Source organism: Pongo abelii, chromosome 1 (assembly GCF_028885655.2).
Source record: "Pongo abelii isolate AG06213 chromosome 1, NHGRI_mPonAbe1-v2.0_pri, whole genome shotgun sequence".
NCBI classification, from domain to species: Eukaryota; Metazoa; Chordata; class Mammalia; order Primates; family Hominidae; genus Pongo; species Pongo abelii.
In genome coordinates this window covers 130,479-138,747 of record NC_071985.2, presented here as the reverse complement: position 1 = coordinate 138,747, position 8,269 = coordinate 130,479, and positions in this window count along the sequence as shown.

The window sequence follows — 8,269 nt, the reverse complement described above, 5'->3', positions numbered from 1 at the left end:
TGTTTGGATAATGTTTTGGGTAGGAAGAGATTGGGCGATGCTGTGCATTGATTTAACCCAAACTTGTTTATTGAAGCCAGCACAAACATGATGAATTAAAACTTTTGTCTAGAGCAGCACTGTCTGAAAGACCTTTCTGCAAAGAAGGAAATGTTAATCAGCTCTGCACAGTATGGTAGTCTCTAGACACATGTGGCCATTTAGAACTTGAAATGGAGCTAGTGTGATTAAGAAGTTGTATTTGTTATTTTAATTTAAATAGCTCTGTGTAGCTAGTGTCTCCTTTCCTGGACAGCACATTTTTAGAACCTGCCTTTTCTATATAATTTCTCCAGAATACATACTGAACTTTCACATCTTCAATACAAAACAAACAGCCTCTCAGTCTCCACTATGATTTGTCTTTTCTCCACTTCCTCCCTTCCCATTCACCCATACAGTCTGGCTCCGGATGCTGCCAATTCATAGGAATTACAAAGATAAGGTCATCCATGCTCTCAATATTGCCACATCGCTGACATCTGACACTGGGTTATTTCTCTCTTTTTTCTTATCATTTAGCTTCTGAGTTACCCTTGTACTGGGTTTCCTCTTCTCTGGTTTGTTGATTCATTCCTTTATGCAATATGTCTTTACTGAGTGCCTATTATGTGCCAGAATTTCAGGCAATGATGAGAAAAAGGACACTATCTCACTTCCCATGTAGGTGATAGTCTATGGTGCTCATTTTATTTTATTTTTATTTATTTATTTATTTACTTATTTATTTGAGATGGAGTCTCACTCTGTCGCCAGGCTGTAGTGCAATGGCACGATCTCAGTTCACTGCAACCTCTGCCTCCCAGGTTCAAGTGATTCTCCTGCCTTAGCCTCCTGAGCAGCTGAGACTACAGGTGCATGCCACCACGCCCAGCTAATTTTTTTGTGTTTTTAGTAGAGACAGGGTTTCACCATGTTGGTGAGGCTGGTCTCCAACTCCTGACCTCAAGTGATCCACCTGCCTCAGCCTCCTAAAGTGCTGGGATTACAAGTGTGAGCCACCACGCCCAGCTGATGGTTCTCATTTTATAAACTGGTGAGATTCAAACTAATTGGAAGACAACTCAGATATATGTTTTACCTTGCAACCCAGTATACATATATGTGTGTAAATATATTCATTAAAAAGGTACAGGAAAAGATCTTTACCCAAATTATATGTAGAGCACATTAATATTTTTATACTATTTTTAAATGCTGGTGGAGATCTCTTTTGTTGATTTCATTACCTGTTCACAGTTTGAAAACCCTGTCCTAAGTGTTACTGTGCCCCAGGCCCTGATGTTAGCTTCTGACCATCTCATGCTGCCTGCTTTCCCGGAGTGTCCTTACCCTAGTGCGTGGCTGTAGTCCTTACCCATGGCTACTGTTCCTTCCTTAGAGCGCTGTCTCTCCGCAGACTTTCCACAGATCACACTCTGAGATCCGTCAACTTTTGAGATACCGCTGGCCTGTCCCAGAGTTGCCTCTCTCTCAGTGGATCCAAATCTGATTTCATCCCCTTTCCTAAATCCTGCTCTTCTGGCATTTAATGTTGGTAAACGGTTCTACAGTCCACCTCTTTACCCTAGGGAAAAACCTAGAAGGCACCCCCCACATTGCTTTTCATCACACTAAGTATCTCAGAGAGATGCCTTCTGTTCATCTCATTGCCATAGCTTCAGCTTAGACTCTCTTCATTTCCATCATAGATCACATACCTCAGAAGTCTTCTAAATCAGCGCTTAAAGTAGCACTTAAGCAATGATGGAAGTTACTATATTTGCACTGTCCAATATGGTAGCTACTAGTCGTGTGTAGCTCTTGAGCAGGTTTAAATAGCCACATATGGATCCTGCCACAAGGATCCCTCCTAGTTCCTGGCACTAATAAACAACCAACCAACCCCTATAGACTGACTTTATGAGTGAAATGTAAAAATATGAAAGCCATATAAAGATGTTAGCAACACTGTCAATTACTGTGTAATATCACAAATCAACTTTACTTCTTAGTTAAATAATTTTTTCATAAATTTTTACTTGTAATTTTTATTTCTAATTTTCTCACATAAGTACCCTAAATTGCCTCCATCATTAAAAATTACCTTTTTTAGGTTTTGTCTACCAACATAAGGTACCTTTTTATAGTTCTTAACTTTTTTCTACTATCAGTTATATATTTAATAAATACCACCATTAATTGCTGATTAAACATATTAGTTGACAAATATGTAGTAATAGAAAGCAGATCAGTGGTTGCCTGGTGGGGAGGTGGTAGAGATTACAAAGTGGCATGAAGCAACTTGTGGGTAGTGGATATGTTCTCCATCTTGAGTGTAGTGAGGCTTTCTTGAGGGTATATATATGTCAGAACTTTTCAAACTGTACATTTCAGTGTGTAATTTGTGTATCAATTATACCTCCCTAAAACTTTTTTAAAAATCCAGTTGAAAACTTGCTCCCAGAAATATATAATGTAAAATCTACTAATAAATGTTAACGAAAGGGACAGCCTGTATTACGCTTATTTGTTTATTTAACTTTTTAGAGACAGGGTCCTGTTGGGTCACCCAGGCTGGAGTGCAGTGGCCTGATAATAGCCCACTGCAGCCTCAAACTCCGGGGCTCAAGCAATCCTTTTGCCTCAGCCTCCCAAGTAGCAAAGACTACAGGCCTTCACTATGCCTGGATAATGTTTTGATTTTTGTTTTTGTAAAGATTGGGTCTTGCTATGTTGCTCAGGCTGGTTGTGAACTCCTGGCCTCAAACAGTCCTCCTGCCTCAGCCTCCCAAACCATTAGAATTACAGACATGAGCCCCCACGCTTGCCCTAAACCTGTATTACTAAAAATCTTTATTTTTACCCTTGTTAAATCTGCTGAGTTTTCCAGAGGTAAATTACTTCCCCAAGTTGCTCATCACATGTCATAATAAAAACAGCAAACACTTATGCAGTGTATGCCTTGCACCTGGCACTGCCAGATTTATTCATTTGATCCTCACAAAAACCAACTACAGTAAATTGTACCTTCATTTTACAGTTGAAGAAATTGACAGACAAGGAGATTAAATAACTTGTCCAAGGTCATACTGCTGCTAAGTGGTAGAAACAGTCTTTAAACACAGACAAAAGTATTTAAGATTTTTAAAAATAATTTATAGCAACACATCATATATTAAATGTATCTACTTACATTTTAAATGCTCTAATTTGTGAAGTTAACCAAAATCAAAATACTTTCTAAAGATCTGACAGGTTTGCATGTGATACCATTATTATTTATACTACTGTTCTTTTTTATTTTATTTTTTTTGAGACGGAGTCTCGCTCTGTTGCCCAGGCTGGAGTGCAGTGGCACAATCTGGGCTCACTGCAAGCTCCACCTCCCGGGTTCACGCAATTTGCCTGCCTCAGCCTTCCAAGTAGCTGGGACTACAGGTGCCCACCACCACGCCCGGCTAATTTTTTGTATTTTTTAGTAGAGACAGGGTTTCACCGTGTTAGCCAGGATGGTCTTGATCTCCTGACCTTGTGATCCGCCCGCCTCGGCCTCCCAAAGTGCTGGGATTACAGGCGTGAGCCACCACGCCCAGCCTCTATACTACTGTTCTTAACCTTTAAAGTGGTTTCAATTATAAAAACTGATTGTATCCTACCTTGCATTTTACTTTGAAACTGATTTTTCCCCTGAAAGTTCTGCTTTGTGATTTTAAGCTCATTTTCTGTATTTTGTTTTGTGAACCACTGAGCCTAGATGTGAATTTTGAACATAATTTCTATATAACATACAATAAAATTGTCGTTAAGGACTAGGAAGCAATTTGTATTTTAAAGGAAGTTGATCTTCAGATATCCTCTCAACAAATATTCTACTTTTGTGCTATTCCAATTTTATCTAGTTTACTATAGCTCTTCACAATTAGTTTACCTGTACAAATGTAAAAATAATTAAAGTAGCATTCTCTCCAATGGAATCGTGTTTGAGTCCTTGAAGTTGACCACAGACTGTAAGCAGCACAAACTCCAATAATTTTCTATTAAGGTTACTGTTTAATTTAAAAGACATTAAATCCTCTGTGTCAAGCCATTAAGATTAATATGTGTGTTATTGATTCAATTTATGTTTTTGCTTATCTTCTTGTTTCCTGAAATCCATTTTGATATGGCTTTACAATATGTTTGCAACTTGAAATTAATACAAACCCTTATTCCTTAAACACTAAATAAAATCTTCATTTCAGGATTTAGTCAGCCAGTCTTTCCAGTTCTTATTATTCTAAATTGTTAGATTTCACTTTTCTGTACTTGGTTCTTTCCTCTATTTGAAAACTGTGTCAGTTGACATCTGTGGATTTATTCGGGGAAGAACTGGAAGCTACCATGCTCTAGAAGCCAATATTTTTATTGTAACTGAAATTAGAATGTTTGAAGAATGGAAAACATTGTATTTAGCAATATAGGAATAAGATGAATGAAATTCAAACAGTCTTCTCAGTCCTTATACCCCCAGTAACACAGTAAGCCTTCAGCATCTGATTTTTGGCATTGTGAATATCCACTGGGCTCACATTTCAGACAGGGATTTGAAATAGTGGTCTATACCTTAGCCCTACTTACTTGCCTTTCAGTTGCCCCCAACAGCAACGTAAGCCATGTACTATGTGCCTGCTCTGCATGCCTATAACTTTTACTTCCCTTCCTTTCTGTCTCACTTCATAAACCACTGACAGTGCCCTCTAGCCAAACACAACCACCTTGATGCTGTTTGACTTACTTCAGCATTGGACATTGTCCACCACTTCCTCACATGGGAATCTAAAACATGACTGTGTCCTGACCTTCTTCCTCCCCAAAGCCTTTACTGGCTTCCCCTTCTGCAGCTGCTTCCTTTTGGAGGCTGGTATGGTGCCTTCAGCCCCTACTAATCCACCTATAGCCTCTTAGAAATGGCATCCACGCCCATGGCTTCACGTATTCACCTCTAACTTCCTAGTGTTTACAAATCCTGATACACCATGGCTTCTCCTCTTCTCACTGAGGAAGGCCTACATCCTTGGGTATGGGATAGATTCCATACTGTAAAGGAACATAATTTATTCATCTCTATATTTCTATTACCCAGCCAGGTGCAGACTTAGTGGGTCCTCAATAAAAGCTTGTGGAAAGGAGGAATTCCTTGATTTAGCCCAAAACTTATTTGCATTTCCTCTTCCAATACCTTCACCCACTCTACCTTCTTGAATTCCTGTCCCACCCCACTCAGCATCTTCCACAGGATTCTGAGCCTCCTCGACTCACTCAGTCTGGATTGAGTGCATGCTCACTCCCTTCCTGTTCATCTAATCCCTCTGCCTGACCCAGTCCCATCACTTATATTGCAGAAATCTGCCAGTGGGGGTGTGGGTGGGAGGTGAAAATCATTGTCACCTCCATCCACAGATCCCTATACAAAATCTTGGCTACATGCTGAGCCAATGAAGTTTACTGATGCCCTATTGCAGAATTACCCTATTCTTCCTGTTGTACCTTTATACCACTTTGTACTTTGCACATGATGGGATGGCAAGGTCTGTGGGCGGGGTGGGGGGGTTGCCATCCCTCAGCATGTCCTCAAAGGACTCAGTCTCCATTTTGTCTCCAATACTCAGCCCATTTCTTTGCACACAGCAGGTGTTCAGAAATGTGCATCCAGCCTCTGACTGACTCTGCCCGCAAGCTTATAATTTAGTAGGAGAAATAAAGTATGCACATTATTCTAAAGTACATGGTGGCCAGGCATGGTGGCTCTTGCCTGTAATCCTAGCACTTTTGGAGGCCAAACACAGCAGATCACTTGAGGCCAGGAGTTCAAGACCAGCCTGGGCAACATGGTGAAACCCCATGTGTACTAAAATTACAAAAATTAGCCAGGCATGTTGGTGCATGCCTGTAGTCCCAGCTCTTTGGGAGGCTGACACACAAGAATCACTTGAACCTGGGAAGCGGCTTCAGTGGGCCGAGATCATGCCACTGCCTGCGTGACAGAGCAAGACTCTATCTTAAATTAAAGTACATGGTAAAGGATGTAAATAACAGAGAAAGTGTCTTATGCATCTTGTGGCTTGCAAAGACAATAAATACTTAGAGAATTTCTGGATGAACAATACTAGTGGTCTTCAGAAGGAAGATACAGTTTTCACTTTGAGAGTGGGTTGGTGTTTGAACAGAAGCCTGAAGGATAAGTAGGACTTTGGCAGACAAGAAAAAGTGGAGGAACAGGAGAAGTGTATGTCAAGCTAAGAGAAATGTAGAAGGTAGGTGGGGAGTGATCCAGTTTAATGGAGAGTTTAAGAGAACAGACTGGAAAGACAGGTTGGAATAGGTGAAAGAGGGTCTTGAATATTACACCAGAAGAGTAAACTTCATTTGGTGATTGTACAGACTTTTTTGACTGTTACTGAGCAGGAATGTGATACAATCAGAACTTTGGGGAGATTCATCTAGTAGGTTCATAGCTGTTATCTCCAACGTCTAGAATACTACCTGGCGTATAGACTTTCCATAAACATTTTGAATATTTACAGAACCACATTAAGAGTTGTCATTTATTGATGTAGATGTGTAGAGAAATCAAACCATTTGGATGTGATATTTTTAGTTGACAAATATACACATAACTTCATCCTTGAACTTTCTTTCACTACCCTCCGTCTTCCTGTTACAATTATCATCCCCCACTGTGATGATTTCCATAACATAGGAAACCTAAATCCAGCTTCCTGTTCTTCCCCCCATTGTTTGAGTTTTTCCCTCCAAAGCTACACAGAAGAAAGTCATCTAATCCACTCCTCTTTCACATGCAAGTTTGTTAGAATTTGTGTATAGTCATTATGTGCACAAAAAATGTTTCTCTTTCTAGATCAAATATCCCCAGCCCCTTTAATTATGTGACCATCCTAGTCACCATCCTCTTCATGTCTCTGGGATTAGCCAAGTGTGTCAGTGTCCTTAAAAACATGACATCAGTACTGAGCAATGAGTCCAGAAATGTCTAAATTAGTACATTTCTCTGGCTTAAAGACTCTGGAAATATCCTCAACTAATCATTCTCTATATAATACTACCTTATCTGTGTATGATTCTTTACAATAAAAATATATATACTTCAAGCGCATTTTCCATGTCTCTCTCAATGTTATCCCTTCCTGGTTCAGGCCCTGATCACTCCAGACCTGCATCCTGTGTCTTGCTTTTCAGCTTTCTTGCCTGCTGCTACCAGATCTGTCTTCCTTAATCCGTGTTGTCATATGCAGGTCAGCAAACACTCATTGATCATCTGTGGCGTGCTGGCCCTGTGCTCATGCTTCAAGGGATCAATTGTTCATGAGTAGGACAAGGCCTGTCCCTTAAGCTATGGGGGAACAGTATTCATCTGACTATAACAACAGTATCAACATGCGGGAGGTTGCGCTGCAGCATGGATATGTCCCCAGGACTGAGGACAAAAAGGGGCATTCTAGCATAGGTTTATGGAGATGGCATTTGACTAAGCTTTTACAAATTAAAACAGAGAAGAGGGTAAGAGTTTTCCAGGCCAAGCATGGCAGGTCTAAGTACACTAATTAGGGGACCCCCTGAGCAGAGCTCAGAAGAGTGGTACTAAGTGACCTCCAAAGGAAGATTACAGCAGTAAAGGACCTTGAGGGCCATCCCTGGGCGTCTGTTCTGATGATATAGGCACACTAAAGGATGGCCAGGCTCCCAAAATGCATTTCCGGAAAACAATACTAGTAGCATTTCCTAGTAGAAGACATTAGGGTCAACATTTGGACAGGCAGTTCAACCAGAAAGCTCATGGAGAGGCAGCTGGCAAGCCGACCAGGAGTAATCCCTATCCCTGGCATTGCGACTTTGGGCGTATCATTAACTTGTGGGGTCCTCACCTAAAATACAGGATAAATGGTCATATTTCCCCTGGCAGGGTTGTGGTGAAGACTGAGAGATAATAGGTATCCAGTCTGGCCTCACTTATAAGAAGGCGCTAACTTAACTACGGGGATGGCTGCCGCGGCCCCGTCCGCGCCGGGCACCGGCTACCGCGCCGGAAGCACCGAAGGGTACACCTGTCTGCGTCCCGCCAGCGGCCGCGGGAGGAGCTGCTGGAAGACTAGACAGTGGACCGCCTAGCTCCCGGGACTCCGCGGCTGGGGCTGGGGCGCGCGCCGGGCTCGGCGCCCTTTGCTCTGATTGGGCGGGACGAGGCCCAGGG